Source organism: Mustelus asterias, chromosome 8, assembly GCF_964213995.1.
Source record: "Mustelus asterias chromosome 8, sMusAst1.hap1.1, whole genome shotgun sequence".
In the NCBI taxonomy this organism is placed as follows: domain Eukaryota; kingdom Metazoa; phylum Chordata; class Chondrichthyes; order Carcharhiniformes; family Triakidae; genus Mustelus; species Mustelus asterias.
In genome coordinates this window covers 75717603-75738339 of record NC_135808.1, presented here as the reverse complement: position 1 = coordinate 75738339, position 20737 = coordinate 75717603, and the positions used below count along the sequence as shown (strand labels likewise).

The following is a 20737-nucleotide window of genomic DNA, read 5'->3' as shown; positions in this document are numbered from 1 at the left end:
CGGAGGAAGCAAAAGAAGCAGCTGATCAGATAATGTTAAATCTTAGTGACAAAGAAACCCATTAATTTGTTGCAATTCATGGTGGTGTGGAGGTGGGGAGACGCTCAAGTGAATTGTAGCCAAGAGAAGAAACAAGGGAACAGGATAAGAACAATTAAGATGGAGGTGAGGTAGCAGTTAATTTAAACAGCATAAATACAGATAAAATTTGCAGAAATAATTCAGGAAATAGTTAAGATACTAATATAATTAACAATGACCGCAGTCAACACAAAATTTAAAAAATTAATAACTACATTCTAGGTCATGATTCTGGTACAAACGAGATGGAAGTGAAACATTTCTGATTTTTAACTGAGATGAGAGTTTTGTGTTGTACACCAACAGAGGCAGTCTGCCGGATGCAACAGTACTGCCCAAGACGAGTTCACTGTTGAACAGACAAAAGTCACTTGTCAGGTTTGGCGAGAATCTGGGAAGAAGGAACATCCCTTCCTACCTTTAACCTGGTGTTGTTAAACTTCTTACTGTACAAACATGTAGCCAGGACTGAACTATGAAAAGGTGGGTACAACAGTTGAGTCAAGTTCTGATGAGGAGCTTCTGAAGTTATAAATTATTATTTGCTAACAAACCAGACAGCAGCACAAGATAAATCCTTGACATTTAGTGAAGAGGTAGGAAGAGAATTATTTTTAAAATGGGCTTCTCACTTCACTTGCAAACCCCTTAATGAAGAAACTAAATTTCCACAATTTCACAAAGTAGCATAAGACCAGGCACTTCTCAAATCACGACTTAACAAGAGGTTTCAAACATCTGATATACTTTTAGGCCAAAAGGAATGCTACAATTTAATTTATTAAGCACTTTTCACAAGTCAGCTGCTGGATTCCACCATGGATTCATGCAGGGTACTTGTGAGTTTGTTCATTTTAGCAGTGTGATTGCGGGTATGCTACAATTGACCTCTGCAGTTTAGTCTGGGAGGTTTGGAGGGGCAGAGCAGCCAAGATTCCACTCCTGATCATCATCAGGGACCACTCTGGGAACACACACATTAGGTGACGACAGAATCAATTTCGACATCTTCTGATGACTGACATTTATTTAGGTCCCACCTGGATAGGCTAAACTTGGGTGTTTTGGTGACAAACACAGGCCACGGTTCTTTTAATCTAATTCAATTTTTCAAAATAAAGTACACTTCTACTACCAAATCAGTTTAGGTTTTGTGTGGTGATAAGGACAGGCTAGTTAAGTATCTAACAAAAACATCACTGCAGTGCATCCTTGTTAAAGATATTCTCTCCTCCATTCAGCAAGAGAATGTTTGACAAGAGCCAAAACAAACCCAATCTCAGTAAAGATTACAAAATTTTGGAGGTGGAAAGTGCCTTGACAATTCACTTCCTCCTCTTCCCCCACCCACCCCCCTACACATCAAGGTTTAAACACTGAACATTCACTAGAAATCTCAGCAGGATCATGGCTAACCAACCCTCCCCCAACATTCTAAACTCAAAAAAAAAGCAAATAAATCCAGATACGCCACTACTTTTGAAAGCGAGGAGAGAGTTTACGATGTTTCACCAAGAGCACATAAGGGACAGATGCCGTGTTTGAATAGAAGAGCCCAAATAACTGAAGCTTTTTTTTTGTGGTTCACAAAGCAAATCATGCTGCAGCCCCAATACGAATTGCAAATTTCCCTCTTTTGTCTTCCCTTTGTCCTTTAGAAACAGAGATTGTGGAAAGAACCTGGATGGAGGCCCAAAAACCAGCAAAAACTACAAAATGTGTGATTAGGTCTTTTACCCAAGGAAAACTGCTGACCCCACCCTCCAAAATCCAAAATCCCACCCAGCTACCCTGGGAGGGTCAGACACCTCCAGAGTGCAAATTAGCCAGCAATAGCTGCCCCAAAACCAACACAAAGGCTGTCTGAGTGCTGGCCCCTATTACACGTGGCCATGTCATCCTCGGAGCACACAATGAACAACATTCTACAAACAAAAGGCAGCTCACACTGGGCATCAGCTACGCCAAGCTCTGCTGCTATGAAAAAACAAACATTCTCTCAGCTCAGGGTTGGGGGGAATTCTTGCTCTGCCAGCAATATTTTAAACCAGTGGGAGGAAACAAAAATCAAGCATTAGGCTCCGAGTTGTTGCATTCTGCTGATAAACAATATTACCACCCAAAGCTCACAGGAAGCAGCTCGGTCTCAGAGTGCCATCTCCATGCAGAAGACTAATTCTGATGTGTCATTCTAATTGTTACTATTCTTAGCAATTGTTTGGAAATATTGGATACTGCAAACATTTTACAGTAACTATTGAGGCCAGATGTATTAAATGTACATATTTATCTGTGTGAAACATCAATTAACACTCAGGTAAACCAGGGAAGGAGGGATGGGTAAACAGGAGAATCACTTCCAGAATTTGTCTCTAAGCATTGGTACACAGCTTTTCCCAGGGTCGTGAAGGAAAAGAGCTGAAAGGAAGCCCTTGGTTATTGACACATTAGTCATCAATTCCATACATCTCATGTATTACAGCTTTACTTCTCAAATAAAGAACCACCCAGGAATATATTGTCTTTCCTACACTACATGGTGGCATATTGGTATTGTCGCTGGACTAGTAATCCAGAGACATGGGGCAATGCTCTGAGGACCCAAATTCCAATCCCCACCATGGCAAATAGTGAAATTTGCATTCAATAAAAATCTGGAATTAAAAGTCTAATGATGATCATCATTGATTGTTGGAAAAACCCATCTGGTTCACTAATGTCCTTTAGGGAGTAGATATGTCGTCCTTACCTGGTCTGACCTACATGTGACTCCAGACCCACAGCAATGTGGTTGACTCTTAAATGGGCAATAAATGCTGGCCCAGCCAGCGATGCCTGCATCCCATGAACAAATAAATTTTTAAAACTGCCTTTAATAAATAGGCACAGTTTAACTCAAGTGCTGAACTGCCATTAGATTACAGTCATTTAGTTCATTTTATGGTAAAAGTGAAAAAGATTTATAGGGTCCAAAAAGCCTCAAACTTACCCATGTCAACAATGCACCCCTTTTTTAGATTTTACTCAGTCAGTTCGGTGTACTTTAGGAATGATTAGCTTCTACTAATCCTTGCAGTTTTTTTTATTTTAGTGTCACAAGTAGGCTTACATTAACACTGCAATGAAGTTACTGTGAAAATCCCCTAGTCGACACACTCTGGCACCTGTTCAGGTACACCAAGGGAGAATTTAGCATGGCTAATACACCTAACCAGCATGCCTGAAAGATGTGGTTAGGTGCATTGGCCATGCTGACCACTAGCATGCAGTTTTGGTAGTCACTTTTAAAAGAGTTCCAAATAAATAGGCCATATTTCTCTTGGGAGGAAAATTTATTACTATTTTCTCACCTTTCTGCTTTATCCTGGAGATCATGTTGGAGATTTAGGTTACTTGGATATTTCCATGTTCCTTCCAATGAAATATCAGCATTCATGTATTCTTTCAGAAGGAAATTAAATACCTCTTTGAAGGAGATAAATTAACAAGTGTAGGACTATACCAAGTAACTCAGAGAAAAACACAAGTACTTGACCTAATAACACATCAATAATTCGGGTTATTCTGGTTTCAAAACAAGAGATTCCTATTCATTAATTTTGGTGCAAAATGAACATTTCAAACTACCTTGTGTTCTGCTTCAGCTGGATTGCTACCAGTAGTCACAGCAGCCCTGAGCTAACAGTGGAAAGTAGCAGCCAAGGCCTTCACTCCCACTGGAAAATGCACATATGAGCACAACAAATGAGAGCAAGATCATCCCTTGGAATGCCACACATATCCAGTAAGCCTGCTGACATACACAATCTGGGATCACACATACAAAGAATAGCCACTTGGATGTGTGTAGCAAGAGATCCTTGCTGAATGAAATTTTAAAACAACTCAGCCCCACCATGAAGGGAGGGAGAGGAGAAAGAGAAAATGTTTACACAATTTCAACAGTAAAAACTCCACAGCTACTTAATTTTAATAACACTGACGATACACTGTACAAGTTGTTTTGTTGGAGTCATTCTTTTTCAGACAGATTTGTCTGTACAATACTCCACACATCATGGTTAATACTCTAGCTTCTAAATCAAAATGCTGTGAATTCAAGGCACACTCTCGGACTTTAGCTCATAATCAAGGCTGACACCCCAGTGCAGCTTTTGAGGGAATACTTTATGGCTAGATGTGTAATCTTCTGATGGCATTAAACTAAGGGCCATTGGTTACTAGTTCCACTGGTTCAAGTGAATGCTGAAATGCAGTTGAGTTACACGAAGAGGCAAGAGTATTCCACCCCTATACCACCACCAAAAGCTTAATGGACACATCATTGTTTGTGGATTTTAAAAATTCATTCATGGGACGTGGGCGTCGCTGGCTGGCTAGCATTTATTGCCCATCCCTAGTTTCCTGAAGGCAGTTTAGAGTAAACCACATTGCTGTGGCTCTGGAGTCACATGTAGGCCAGACCAGGTAAGGATGGCAGATTTCCTTCCCTGACTGACATTAGTGAACCTGATGGATTTTTCTGACAATCGACAATGGTTTCACGGTCATCAGTAGATTCTTAATTCCAGATTTTTTTTATTGAATTTAAATTCCACTATCTGCTGTGGCAGGATTCGAACCCAGTTCCCCACAACATTAGCCGAGTTTCTGGATTAAAAGTCTTAGGATAATACCACTGGCCATCGCCTACCCATGGCTATCAATAAAATGGCTATCACACTTTCCCAAATGCCAGTAAATGTACTTTAAAATAGCTGCCTTTCAGAATGTGAGGTGTGAAGTGCAGTGTAACTCTCTTTTTGCTAACAATACCATTTCAGGGAAGTGCTCCTCAGGGGAGCAGAGGCACAGCCGCTGCTGCTCTCTTCCTGTACACCTCATGGTAGCCAGTTCCAGCAATGTGAACAAGTACACAATCTAGTGACAACAAAAATGATATGCGACAGACACAGAGAGCTGGAGAAAAAACAGAAAATGCTGGATAAACTCAGCAGGTCTAACAGCATCTGTGGAGAGAGAGAAATAAAGCTAATATTTCGAGCCCATAAGAACATAAGAAATAGGAGCAGGAGTAGGCCATCTGGCCTACTCCTGCCCCGCCATTCAACAAGATCATGGCTGATCTGAAGCGAATCAGTTCCACTTACCCGCCTGCTCCCCATATCCCCTAATTCCCTTATCGATCAGAAAACTATCTACCCGTGATTTAAACATATTCAACGAGGAAGCCTCCACCACTTCAATGGGCAGAGAATTCCAGAGATTCACTACCCTCTGAGAGAAGAAGTTCCCCCTCAACTCTGTTCTGAACCGGCCCCCCCTTATTTTGAGGCTGTGCCCTCTAGTTCTGGTTTCCCTTCTAAGTGGAAAGAATCTCTCCACCTCTACCCTATCCAGCCCCTTCATTATCTTATATGTCTCTATAAGATCACCCCTCATCCTTCTAAACTCCAACGAGTACAGACCCAATCTGTTTAATCTCTCCTCATAAGCTACACCCCTCATCTCCGGTATCAACCTGGTGAACCTTCTCTGCACTCCCTCCAAGGCCAATATATCCTTTCGCAAATAAGGGGACCAAAACTGCACACAGTACTCCAGTTGCGGCCTCACCAGTGCCTTGTACAGTTGCAGCAAGACCTCCCTGCTTTCATATTCTATCCCCCTCGCGATAAAGGCCAATGTGACTCTTCTACAGAACTGAGTTGATCTAGCACTTTCAGTTCTTATTTCAGATTTCCAACATCCACAGTATTTTGCTTTTATTAAAGAGCGCTCAAGGTTGTTTTTTTTTGGGGGGGGGGGGGGTTGATGAGGGAAGGAATGAATGAAATTGGAGATGTGAGCAAGGACCTATGTATTTTGTAGCTCAACACATCCCAACAATTAGAAACTCCTGTGGAAAAACATACAGAATATTTTTTATTTCTCTGACATTTTAATGCAGTTATCAAAGAAAGTTACACCCAAGCCAGCCTGTGTGTACTGTCAGCAAGCCATTAGTCAGCAATTTTCCTCACAAAACACGAGAACTGTACCTCCTTCATGCAATTGAATCTATTCATCCACAAATTCATACACCGAGTGACACATCTGACAAAAGTTTCAATTAAGTTCACTACAGAAAAGGTTTCAAAACAACTGACAGTTGAATCCCAATAAACTGACACTACTTCAACCCGACTTGAACAATTACTCATGTCACATCAACACTAGCACAGTTGAAGCACCACTCTTTTCAATGATCAGTTATAAAAGGTCTATCAAAGGACAAATATAAAACTTTTGTTCCCAAAATAGGACTTATTTCCTTTAAACATCCAGTTCAAACAAAATAGGCCAGTCCCAGTTGCTACTTGGTTTCAGATATATGTTTTCTCCCTCTTCTTATCTGCCATAATTTGCTTCACCACCCTTTTTGATGATGATGATGATGATTCATTACTGGACCACAAGTGCTCTCGGGTATCTTGCCCAAAACGGGTAACCGTCGTGAATTAGCCTCGTCAATGTTGATTTCAGCGGGTACTATAAAGCTGACCCCGACTTAAGCTCTCACCGATGATCCACAGACAAGCAAAACTCTCATGGGTCAGAAAATCTGACTCATTTTCCCCTCCCTACCTCAGGTAAAATTTAGTTTCATTATAGTGTTCACCCAACCACCCATCTCCTCCAAAAAATCCAGCTGAATTCAGCCGTTGCCACAAGAATCAAATCCGAGATTCCTGGTCTGTACAGCTCAACTACTTGTGGAGCTGGTGGAGGAGCTATAAAAAAAATTAATGCATCAAACCATCTGTTGCATGCGTAACACCCGAGTATCAGCCACACAATGCTGTATCAAGTGTTTACTTGCATCACTGATACCATTTCCAAGATACATGGAGTATAAACACGCTGGCCAGTTGCCTGGAACAATTTGGCCATTCATTATCTTTTACATCAATACAATCCAACCATTGGCTTAAGGTGATGCAGACACTGAAGTGGACAGCACAGCCCACTACTGATGTGGCATGATCAGTTCTCAAATTTGTGCAAACGAACTTGGCAGAATTGCTCCCCTTTTCTCCAAGGGTAAAACATTAACTTAACCCCTCCCCCTCCTCTTTCCAATGTTGATTAATCCAGTTCCAACTTTCAGTATTTTTATATCACAATTCCTTTTTATTAGAACCTGCAAATATGCTCAAGTCAAATTAATGTGTAACAAATGTTGTTCAGCTGTGACTACTGTCCACTAAAATACAGAGTTGTGGAACTTGTAGGGTTGATTCTTCACCATTTGCTCTCAGTTCCTTCCCATACTCTACAAGACTGCAGGATGTGGGCAACATGCTATTCCCTGTTTATATTTATTAATGTTTCAATAATTCCTACACACACCTACCTCGTTATGTTCCCTACATTAGAAATTTCGAAGGTAAAATTTTCACAACAGAAGCCTCCTTGACGAATTGATTCCAAACCTCACTCAGTGTCGCAGATATAAGCAATCAAGTATAGAGCAGGAGGTCCCATGTTCAACTCCTGCGTTTGTGTTGAGTTAGCTGATCTCAGCAAGAGTGATAACAGAGTCACTAAAATTGGCTGCAGCAACTCAGTCAGGAAAAGGAAATTTAACAGCCCCCACCGGAAAGTACACACGTGATGCTGAAATGATAAAGGCATCATGATTCAAGCGCCAATAAAGTCTAGCAAGGCTCAAAAATAATGAGATCCACTATCCTGAAGTACACAAGTGCTGCCGTCTTGTGGGACCCTTTAAGATCGGAGGGAAAAGGGGAGAAGGGGAAATTCGACCTGCTTGTAACCCTGTGGTAGCTGCTGCTCGAACATTAGGAATAAGTAGCAGGAGGCAATTAATAGTGGATAAGTTTTGAAATGCCACAAAACTCCCTTTTGGTCACCCTTATGTAGCATTTTTTTTAAATTAAAACGCAAACAGTACAGATATAAGGAAACTTATCACAAGTTTCTAACAGTGCATTTTGGTATATTATAATATTGCCCATTAACGCACAATGAAAGTGAATTATAACGAGCTAACCAGTCTATCATTTTCACTAATTTTCAAAGCAATTTTTAGTGAACTGTGCTCAATAATTCAAAGCAATGCAAAATCAGCTTGGCGGTCACCTGTCACGACTAAATATTACACTGCAGCCAGAACTTATGACAAATTAAACCGCAGCAGCTAAATTGTCTATTTCCAGTCATTATGGTCAAAACATTCCTTCCACAAAATGAAGCTCAAACCTCAAATTCAAACATTCAATTACATACTCCTTACAAGAGTAATGGTATAGTTGGTGCATGTAGCAGAGTGTATTACACCAGAAGTACCCGCAATGAGTAGAACTCAAACAGAAAACTGTTCAAGGCAAACTTCTGGAGCTCGATGACATTGCACAGTCGGTAAATGCACCAGAGCAAAGTGAAAGACATGGAAAGTCCACGTGGTTTGACAAATTGTCCTGACTTCTCTGATCTCCACCAGGCATCAGCATGACAGCTCCAAGGATAAGACAACCTCAGAATTGCCGATGGCAACTAAAATCCAAGCTCTGGTGTTGGTGATACTTGCAGGAAGAGATTGCACAAGGATAACCAATAGTAATAGAATCCCTATGGTGCAAAAGGAGGTCATTCAGTCCATCGAGTCTGTACCAACTCTGACAGAGCATTTTACCCAGACCCGCCTCCCCCCCAGCCCCACACATTTTCCCAGTTAATTCTCTAACCTACACACCTTCAGATACTAAAGGGCATTTAACATGGTCAATCCACCTAATCTGCACACCTTTGGATTGTGGGAGGAAACCGGAGCACTTGGAGGAAACCCACACAGATATGGGGAGAAAGTGCAAACTCCACACAGAATCACCCTGGCACTGTGAGGCAGCAGGGCTATTCACTGTGCCACCATGCCATCCCAGTAAGCCAGGCCTGGGTTCAACCACTGTGCTCTCATTGTCCTATTGCCTGCTGACTTCCACTGCCTGAGATCACAGTTCACGGATACACCCCTGGACCAGAGTGGGCCTGGTAGTTGTGCAGCTACACCACAGCCCATATCAATAGTTTGGGATTGGCAGCAAGAAGAGGAAGTGACATAATAGTATATTCCAATGTTGAAACAAATGATTGCTCTGATGAAATGGGCATATTAAACACCAATTCTGACCAGCAGTATCCACATAAGAACGGCAGGGCGCTGAAGTTAGATTGACATCACATGCATCACCAATTGCTGTATCTTACTAAATCATGAAACAGTTGCGTACTCCTACTACAAATAGGACAAAGTGGTGATAAACACCTGTCAACTGCATCTCTTCCAATGGAAGCAGGTAAACACACCATCCAATAAGGTACTTAAACTTGTACAATAAGGTATATAACCCAACACAAGAGGGTCTCAAATTCAAATCTCAAGTCATGTGGTCTCTGCCAGTGCAGCTATAAGGATAGTTTGTTTTGTAAGTTCCCAGGCCAGAGGCAAAAAAAAACTAAATTAAGACACATTTTTGTCCTTAATCATTAGCCAGTGATCTCTATCAGAAATGTTCATATATATTAGGCGAAATCTGCCTCTGCTGCTAAGCCCACGATCAAGGAGTCCATCAGCGCACACACAATGAGCACTGGGGCAAGGTGCTGACTTCTGTTGAGCAAAGCCCCTTAAGCTGGAGCTGCACTTGGGTCCCAATTTTGTGGTCTGAGAGAAAGCAAAACAGGAAATCTCTTGCAACGGTAATTTGATACACACACAAGCAGATGTATACAAACCATTAGAAATTTGCATAAAACAGCAATTTGGTGCTTGCAATACTAACTCACATAAACATTAGCACAGTAGCAGAACAAGGTCCTGTACAGTAGTTCTGGATGCTCCATAAAGGCAATCATTTAAAAAATAAAAAATAAAATTCTCAAAAGTGCTCATAACTTCATTGCAGTGGTAATGTAAGCCTAATTGTGACACTAATAAATAAACTTTCTAAAAAAGCTTAAGCAGGTCTGGCAGCAACTATAGATGGAAATAGAGTCAATGTTGAAGGTCTATTTCCAGTCAAACTTTTCATGAATGGTCCTGGAAACAGGTCACAGACCTGGAACGTTAACTCTGCTTCTCTCTCCATAGATGCAGCCTGATTTGCTGAGTATTTCCAGCATTTTCTGTTTTATTTCAGGCTTCCAACATTCACAATATTTTGGTCTCAAATCACTTAAAGAACAGGAGAATGCAGGCACCCTACTCAGCTGTAGACATAGATGCTCTAGAATGTAATCTACCTAACATTAGCCATACAAGATACAAACCTATTTACACTTTGGGCAAAAGGTGCCATCAATGACAGACACAATACAGTCTTATTACATTCTATTATAAAGTATCCAATCCATGAACATTCAGAATCATTGGAAAGGCACAATTTCATGGCTCTGGCAATCTGTTTTAGGGACTTTATTCACAGCAGAACCTCAAGGTTACAGCTTTCTATGATTGCCCATAGAAGACTGTGAAGCTATGTAGAGATGTCTTCTGATCTTCCTATAGAATCACTGGTGATAGGATAGTGAAGGTAACCACATCAACATTATATAAACTCTGGTTAAGGATGCTGTTCAGCAGTGGCCACTAACACTGAGCAATGGTCTTTCAATTCTGGGAGTTGACCCATTTCTTCCCAAAATCCCTCCCCCTTCCGTGGGAACTAATCATCCAAGTGGACATTCTTAAGACAGGTGCCTAGGCAATGAGACGAGTTTCACAGTGAGGCCCAATCCTTCTCTAACCATATGTCCAAATTCCAGTAGGAATCACTATATCAGGAGCTGGTTTTGCGCTGTTCCAATTGAGAGGTGAGTAGCCCAATTTTATCATAACTGTTACCTCAATTAAGTAAGAAGTTTAACAACACCAGGTTAAAGTCCAACAGGTTTATTTGGTAGCAAAAGTGTGGCTTTTGCTACCAAATAAACCTGTTGGACTTTAACCTGGTGTTGTTAAACTTCTTACTGTGTTTACCCCAGTCCAACGCCGGCATCTCCACATCATGACCTCAATTAAGAACAGTTAAGTCAGCAGACCATGATTAAGGCTGGAAACTTCTGGTTTGACTTTATGCAGTACCAAATGAGATCTTAATGTAAAAACTAAGTCATTAGGAAAGGTCTGAACTAAACACCTTCAAGTTCTGACTATACAATGTCCGCTTTACATATCTGGAAGTATAACTTTGGCAAAGAGGGAACTTAAATAATCTCTATTTTCTTTCAATTTTTCTCTCAACTTTTAGGCAGTAACTAGAAATGGTATACAATTTCAATAGTACCAGCGGACCTCCTCACTTGAGGTTTATGTATACTTTCTGTGCTCCTCAGCCATCCACACATCTGGGTAACAACTTAAAACTTCAGTCAATTAACCTTTTGTAAAAAAGGATTCCAAGGAGCATGAGGCTAATTGGAGCACCATCATAGCAAACTCACCAAGAAGATCCAAGCCAACATCGTCCAGGTCTATGTCCCTCAATCCCACAAAAACAATGTATTTCGACAATAAGCTGCTGAGACCCAGACAACATTCTATCAACCTAATGGCTTTTGTTTTGCTCAAAATTGACAAGTCTTGTCAGTAATTGCCAACTTTTGTATTCAAAGCTATTCACCTCAGGAGTTATTCTATTACAAAGAAACACTTTTCCATGAAAGTTACCCTCTATAGGCAGCCCGATATTTACAGCAGACTAAACAGAATTTGGCAAAACTTGCAGTTAAGCCGTGATTTACATAGAATCACAGTAAGAAGTCTCACAACACCAGGTTAAAGTCCAACAGGTTTATTTTGAATCACAAGCTTTCGGAGTGCTGCTCCTTCATCAGGTGACCTGACTCACCTGATGAAGGAACAGCGCTCCGAAAGCTTGTGATTCCAATTAAACCTGTTGGACTTCTTACTGTGCCCACCCAAGTCCAACGCCGGCATCTGCACATCATGACGTTGAATCACAGCATCAAATCCCTACAGTGCAAAAGGAGGCCATTCAGCCCATCGAGCCTGCGCCAACAACAGTCCCATCCAGACCCTATCCCGTAGCCCCACATATTTACCCTGCTAATCCCCCTGACACGGAGGGTCAATTTAGCATGGCCAATCAACCTAACACGCACATCTTTTGGATGTGTGGGAGAAAACCGGAGTATCCTGTGAAAACCGACACAGACACAGGGGGAATGTGCAAACTCCACACAGGTAGTCACCCGAGGCCGGAATTGAACCCGGGTTTCTGGTGCTGGGACACCGTGCTAATGTATAAACAACTATAGTAGTGAATGCACTGAATCTTAGTGTAATCTAGAGTTCTATCAACACATTCCACTTTTATTTGGTTAATGTAATGTTCTATGTTCGGGGTTGTGGGTTTTACACAAAAAAATGTGGTCTGCACACATAGATTCAAACTAACAGCAGATTTATTCCAGGAAGTCTTGTCTGTACAAGTACAAACAAAGTAAAACAACAGCCTCTGCAAACACCCTAATGACATCACCATCAAATCATGTGATCAGCTCTTAAAGCAATCAGCAACCAATTAACAATATAACATGCAACACAAATCAAATTCTAAAAAACATAAGAAATGAAAGTTGCCCAAGCTTTCCTACTAATGGAGTCCCAACACAGGCTACATATAGAGAATAATTAACAATGTCGAACTGCATTTTTCTCAAGTTGCTGCAGAACATGTGTGACACTTTGCAGCATATATGCTTCAACACCTTTTCCAACAAGTTTGATAAACTATTGTTACTCAACCGGTCACTTTAGCCTAGCTCCAACCACTCAGTTCCACCTGCAGTTCAGTTAATCATAAACAGGTTGTCGTCACCTGGCCAACAAATAAAACCTCGTGCCAGGGTTATAAATTTTCTAGGCTTTAGCATAGTGCCGCTGGGAAGGTGCAGCTCTCATTCTTACACAGGGACACTGACTTTACTTCATGTTCCATTCGCAAGCAGGTGAGAGAAGAGGCCAACTCAGAGTTGAACAAGAGACATACCAACATTTATCATCAGGCTACAGAGCACACCAAACAGTGGTAGCAGTATGACCAGGCCTTACCTACTAAACAGCTTCGCAATATTTTAGTAGATATCCTGTGCATCTGTTTATTTTTTTTTTAATTCTGTCTAAATAAGCTTCTGTTCAGACCCAACCATTTAATTTGAAGTACAGCCGTAAGCGAAACAAATCAATTTTTGAGACAGCCTCACGCACACTAGCGTGATAACATTTTCCAAAATAAATGACTCCCACAAAGACAGCTTGCTCTTGTAGCACAAGCTTTATACTGAGGAAGCAGCTTGTACTATTTATCATTCACTATCGCTGACATACTAAGTCAAGACATCCCAGTACACAAGTATTAACTATGCAGAGCATGTGTCTGCAGACAGTCGAACCCATCAACAAAAGCAGTCATTCAGCAAGGAAGAGCAAAGCAAACTAAAAATCTGTTACAAACTCTGCTCCAATATGCATCTCATTTGAGCTCAATCCACAATCGCCAAGTGCCTTCAAAAACTGCTCATGTTGGATTGTAAAATATTGAAGTCTCCAGCTTTTGTTTTTTAAAAATCACATGGTCAGTTTTAAAACTATATTTTTGATATGCTTAAGAATTATTTCCATTCTGCAGCAAACACATTTCCAATAGATTTTCCTTACACAGAACAATCGCCAACGTGTGATACTGGAAGGTTAAACACTAGATCTTAGATATAACACGGGTTTATCCTGAGCTCTTTCACTGTACTGACATGCTCCAGGTGCCTACACGTACCAGTACATAGTAACGATAACTAATAGGTAACAGTGGCAAATGATCTTTCCTCTGAAGAGACCAGAATTCAAGGTTTATGTAAAACTACGACAAATCCAACGCAACTCAAATTCCTTAAAAAGTTTATTTTAAAACAAAGTACACAATTTTATCTCAATTTTTTCTCAAACTTTTAATTTGCTTAGTATAACAAAGCAGGGTCTTCACAAGCAGCACCCAAAGACAAAACAAATCTCAATATTTATTCAAGTCAGAAAGCCACAATCAATCATTTTTAAAATATCCACCAATAAAATACTAAGATTTGTATTTCATACGGATTTTAGAACAATAAAATAACTCCCCCAAAAGAAGTTAAGAATCTGCAAACTAGCATCAATGTCAATTTCAGACAAGACATCCCATTTGGCAGCTATTCTCTCTGCACACAACAGAATTATTTAAACCTACAGTTATTCACAGGAATTAAGAGAACTCACATAATCATGGAAGGCTTTTGCTTCACTTGAATGTTCACATGTGTCTCGTCTTTCAGGAGCTGCACAGTAAAGGTCCCAAAATACACTGGGGGAGGAAGAAAAATGTTCTGTTACTATTTCACCTATTCTCAATACAAAAGATAATATACGCCAGGCATACACATGCAAAATACAGTGTTCCGTTAACAAAGATCATTAGGCTGCCATCCACTGTGCTCAGGAGAATACCGGGCTCTCAATGATAAACTATATAAATACAGGATGTATACTGGTAGCAAAACCACAAAAAAACTAGTTCATAAATTCGAAGCTTTAAAAAGCAGCAGAATGAAAAGACAATTCAGTTTATAATATTTACAACAAACTGACAGTTAAAAAAGCAATATTACTTAGGCTGAGTGACAATCAAATAAATTGATGCTCATCTTAGTTGACTGCAAATAGTAACTCCAAGGAAACAAGTTACAATTCTCACCCATCGCTTCTCTCAAGGCATCTGCTCATTCATACTGTGTGCTGCACATTCACAAATCCCCAGGTTCCGCCCCAGGCCTGTCCCTGCAGGTGCTCAACTTAAACATTTACCTGACTGAACCCGTAAATTTGCAAACTAGTCAGTCATTATTCCATATAATTAGTGTCCCGTTGACAGCTCTCCAACTTGTACTATATATAATTCACAGCCATCAAAATGAAATCCTGCCTTATCTTAAGCAGACCTACTTGTAAGAGATCCTAATTACTAGTAATTAGGGACAGATTATCGTAAACATGATTTAAAAAAACTGATTTCCACTCCCCACCTTTTTGTCAGAAATTCCAACCCTCTCCGAATCCTCTACAGGAAGCACACATTCATATTGAGCTACAATTCCAAAGGCACCAGCATCTTCTGAAAGACTAAACAATCCATCTAAATAGCAACAGTAAACTATTCCACCACAGATGTGTCTCAGCAAAACCTCATCTTACCCTTCATAAAACCTCACTTTACCCTTCCTTACTTCACAAACACACAAATTAGGTAAACATAGAAGACAGCCATTTCACCATTCAGTTCATTCACAAAGCTTACAATCTCCTTTGTGACTGCCTCTTGACCGACTTTCATGTATTTGCCATCACCACTTAGCTGGAAGACCATCCTAACTATTTTTTGCATGAGATGCGACCCAAAATGAGTCTACAAGTTGCCTCCAGTTGCTTTATACTGATGTATCAGTTCTGCTACTTTGGTTCAACTACCAACTTTTCTATTCCATTTGGTATTTTATTGAAACTCCTAAAGTCCCTTTACATTTGCCTCCACACGTTTCCAGTGGGAGTTTATGCTTAACAATCAGTAACTCTAGCTGGTTCTACCGCTCCCTAGCCTGAGGTCACTGAGGACAACTATAGCACCCCATCACTTAGGCCAAGATTAACAGAAACTCAGATTGAACCTGATCCATATGATGCTCATATTAGTTGACGGCACGGTAGCACAGTGGTTAGCACTGCTGCTTCACAGCTCCAGGGTCCCGGGTTCGATTCCCGGCTCGGGTCACTGTCTGTGTGGAGTTTGCACATTCTCCTCGTGTCTGCGTGGGTTTCCTCCGGGTGCTCCGGTTTCCTCCCACAGTCCAAAGATGTGCGGGTTAGGTTGATTGGCCAGGTTAAAAATTGTCCCTTAGAGTCCTGGGATGCGTAGGTTAGAGGGATTAGCGGGTAAAATATGTGGGGGGAGGGCCTGGGTGGGATTGTGGTCGGTGCAGACTCGATGGGCCGAATGGCCTCCTTCTGCACTGTAGGGTTTCTATGTTTCATATGGCCCAATCTCACTCCAGACAGTGCATCAGGAAGGTTAGATGTACTAATCATTAAAAATATTAAACATTTTTAAACAACTTGCTCCCAGGCCTGTTGCCTTTCAGCCTGCTCATAGGTTATAGATCATCAGGCAAATCTTACCATCTTCACTCAACCCCTCTCTAAAACACTGCTATTGCACTCTGCATGAGTGCTTAGCCTATCATTTTTTTGGTAGACTTAAGAACCTTTGTATCAAAACCTTCCAGCGCAAGTGAAATATGATCATATGATTTTCACAATTATGCAGAATGCATAATAACAAATTCAATTAAATCCAAGGAGATTTTAAAATCTACGTTGAAATCCTGCAGCTTCTAAACAGTGCTGGGGGTGCCTAAGCACAGTTTTAAGTCAATCACTCTTCTAAAACTATAAATGGATTGATCAGTAGCAAATTCAATACATCATCTGACTTCTAACAACAGATGAACCCGTACAATATTCATTAGTACAACACTCAAACAGCCAAATTAGTCACTAGATGTCACAATCCTTGTTCCACTGAAGACTCAAGCTCTTTAACAACATATACAAGAATCAAAGACCCTGACAGTCTATAATTGAGGGGGTGAACAAACTGTCACTATAGATTCTCCAAAAAAATTAAGACAAACTGCTGATAAGATGTCACAAAGAAGCTCTTTTAAAATGATGCACTTTGCACAAATAGAAAACTACAATCCTGCATCAGCTTTCACCGTCATTACTATAGCCCCTCAAAAGAGAGTCTTTTAGTGAAAAAAGAGAGAAAATGGTAACTAGCACAGATTAAAATAGAATTTTGAGCCCTCTCCAACAGTTTACCGAGTAGCAGACTGGTAGTGTGCCAGCTCAGTCTTCAGCCAACTGAAGAAAACGGTATTTGAGGACCAGAATCTCAAACCCAACACGAAGGTCATGGTTTACCAGACAGCAGTATTCCCCATGCTACTATATACAAACATATGAATTGGGAGCAGCAGTAGGCCATTTGGCGTGTCAAGCCTGCTCCACTATTCAATAGGATCATGGTTGAACTGATTGTGGCATCAACTCCACATTCCACCTACCCTCGATAATATTTGCCTCTCCTGATCCTGCCTCCGCCGCTCACTGGGGAAGAGAATTCCAAAGTTCACGACCCCGAGAAAACACTTCTCATGTCTACCTTAAATAGGAGGCCACTTATTTTTAAACTGTCCCCTAGTTCTAGTCTCTCCGACAAGGGGAACATCCTTTCAGCATCCACCCTGTCAAGTTCCCAAAGAATCTTGAATGTTTTAATAAAATACAGCTACAGCTCAACCTTTAATACCATTATTCCTACGAGACTCATCTCCAGACTTCGTGACCTGGGGCTCAACTCATCCCTCTGGAACTCGAACCTAGACTTCCAAACCCACAGACTGCACTCAGAAAGGACAGGCAACACCACCTCCTGCACAATCATCCTCAACACCGGTGCCCCACAAGGCTGTGTCCTCAGCCCCTTACACATCTTTGACAGTCTGTCCAAATTACCCTCCAACTCGATTTTCAAGTTTGCTGATGACACCACCATTGCGGGTCGGATCTCAAATAATGGCGAGACAGGGTACAGGAAAGAGATAGAGAATCTAGTGCGATGACAATAATCTCTCCCTCAATGTCAACAAAACGAAGGAGATAGTCATCAACTTCAGGAAGTGTAGTAGAGGGCATGCCCGTCTACATCAATGGGGACGAAGTAGAAATGGCCGAGAGCTTCAAGCTTTAAGGTGTCCAGATCACCAATAACCTGTCCGTGTCCCTCCATTCAGACACTATAGTTAAGAAAGCCCACCAACGCCTCTACTTCCTCAGGAAATTAGGCTACAACTCTCACCAACTTCTACAGATACACCATAGAAAGCATTCTTTCTGGTTGTATCACAGCTTGGTATGGCTCCTGCTCTGCCTAAGATCGCAAGAAACTACAAAGGATCGTGAATGAAGCCTAGTCCATCACTCAAGCCAGCCACCCATCCATTGACACTGTCTACACATCCCGCTGCCTCGGATAAGCAGACAGCATAATTAAGAACCCCACGCACCCCAGACATACTCTATTCCGCCTTCTTCCATCAGGAGGATACAAAATTCTGAGATCACGTACCAACCGACTCAAAAACAGCTTCTTCCCTGCTGCCATCAGTCTTTTGAATAGATCTACCTCACATTAAGGTGACCTTTCTCTACACCCTAGCTATGAGCGTAATACTACAGTCTTCACTCTCTCTTTTCCACGTATGCTATGCTTTGTCTGTGTAGTGCGCAAGAAATAATACTTTTCACTATATACTAATACACGTGACAATAAAAAAATCAAATCAAAACCACCACTTTCTTCTTCTAAATGCCAACGGATACAGGCCCAACCCATCCAACCTTTCCTCATAAGATAATCTCCTCCATCCCAATCAAGTGAACCTTCTCTGAACTGCCCTTAACACATTTATATTCTTTCTTAAATAAGGTGACCAAACTGTACACAATACTCTATATGTGGTCTCACCAATCCCAACTAAATTCCATTTGCATTCCTAATCACTTGCTGTAACTGCATACTAACTTTTTCTGATTTGTGTACCAGGACAGACATATCCTTCTGCGTATCTCAGTTCTGCAATCTCTCTTCATTTAAATAACATGCTGCTTTTCTTTTGTTCTTGCCAAAGTGGACTCATTTGCCTTTTCCCACATTCAACTCCCATCTGCCAATTTTTTTGCCCACTCATTTAACCTATCTGTGCCCCTTGGAAACTCTTGATGTTCTCTTCACAACCTTCTTTACTACCTATTTGTGCTTATATACTTCAGATATTTTAACTTACAACAGGCACCACAAAGCACTGGAGAATCACCACTTATGATACCTTTGCAAGATTCTCCAAATCTGATGACAAGACATTCCCTCCAGCAGCTGCCCCAAAACCAACTTGTCCAGTATTGAGGTGCTAATCACTCAAAACCAGCTCCGTTGGGCAGGACATGTAGTTCACATGCCTGGTACCAGATTCCCAAAGAACTGTTCTACTTGGAACTCGATTGTGGTACAAGACTCCCAGAAGGACAGCGGAAATTAGTTAGGGATGTCCTCAAAACATTCCCAAAGTCAAATATCCACAATGCCTTATGGGAGACGCTAGTTTGTCATCAACTAAATTGGGGAAAGTTCATTCAGGAAGACACTATCAAAAAGAGTGCACAAACCTCCAAACAACTCATCCATCCACCCCTTCAAGCACCATTTGTCAGACTTATCAGCCATCTCGGTGTGGAAGCAAATCATTCTCAACCCTGAAAGATAGCCTAACAGAGAGAATACTCCTACATTCAGACTGGAAGATCCTAGATTTAATGCTAATTTGGCCAATCCTGGGGTAGCAACTGATGTGGTAGAATTGGCTTCAACACCCTTTGGCTAGGCTGAAGGGTGAAAACCAGATATGCCATTGCCGAATTCTTTTTAGCAACCTCTGCATATAAAGACATTTAGATAACTTATTACATTCCTACATATATATATATAAAATAACTAAAGGAAGTGATATTTTAGTGCTTGGGAATGGGCAAGGAAAAGAGTGGTATCGTCTGTACTGTCCAATATTCTGTATCAGTAAATCACACCGCATGGAAGATATGGGCCCCAAATTTGATTTGGTCTTGGCTGCTCAACCAATGATATGGTATGGAGCTACCCAGCAAAAGCAGATATCCTGACCATGAAGAGGGGGTGATGCGAGGGTTCGAAAATAGAAAATGGTTGAAGATGATCCCTTGGACTTTGTTCAGGAACTTGAGAATCAGGCCCAGTGACTGATACAAGCAGGCCAAATACTGTAAATAACTTAAGGCTGGCCAAAACTATACATGTACAACTGTAAGCATACAAACAAATGCTTATCAAACTATAATTCTATGACAGATTACAAAGTTGCACAGAAACAGATTGCTCCACGTCAAAAAACTCTGACGATGGGTCATCAAGACTTGAAATGTTGGCTCTACTCTCTCTCCACAGATGCCGACATTTTCTGTTTTTGTTTCAGATTCCAGCATCTGCAGTAGTTTGCGTTCATCAAAAAACTGTTTATTCAGAAGACAATTTTACACAAGATGGTCTGGTGACGTAGACACCAGTCACGTATATAGTATGGAACTCCCAACTCACTTTAAATATGTCCAGCATAAAATTCCCTTGCATTGTTCCCACCCCCATATATCCCTAAACAGCTGCCATTTCCTCTTTTAGTTCCAGCAGGACTGTGTGGGTGGCTGCTAAGCTACAATCAGCATCACTCTGTAATCAGTTAATAGAAGGAATACCACTTTGGGGACTCCTCTCAGTTTTTCACTCAAGATATTTAACTGCACCTTGGAGGTTGAATCCGGGCCTGAATGAATTTTTAGCCTCTTGGCTTTTCTGTCCAGGATAATATATTGAAAAGTCACTGAAAAATTCCACAG

General features: G+C 41.1%; 1 protein-coding gene across 9 annotated transcripts in view; it reads right to left on the bottom strand.

Annotated features, from left to right (window-relative positions):
* ssbp3a (single stranded DNA binding protein 3a) overlaps positions 1-20737 on the bottom strand; it is a 134044-nt gene that overhangs the window by 111069 nt on the left and 2238 nt on the right. For all 9 annotated transcript variants that reach the window (XM_078218253.1, XM_078218259.1, XM_078218258.1 and 6 more), the window contains exon 4: positions 14391-14504. The gene's annotated coding sequence lies outside the window, so the exon portion shown is untranslated. The remainder of the gene's footprint in view (positions 1-14390; positions 14505-20737) is intronic.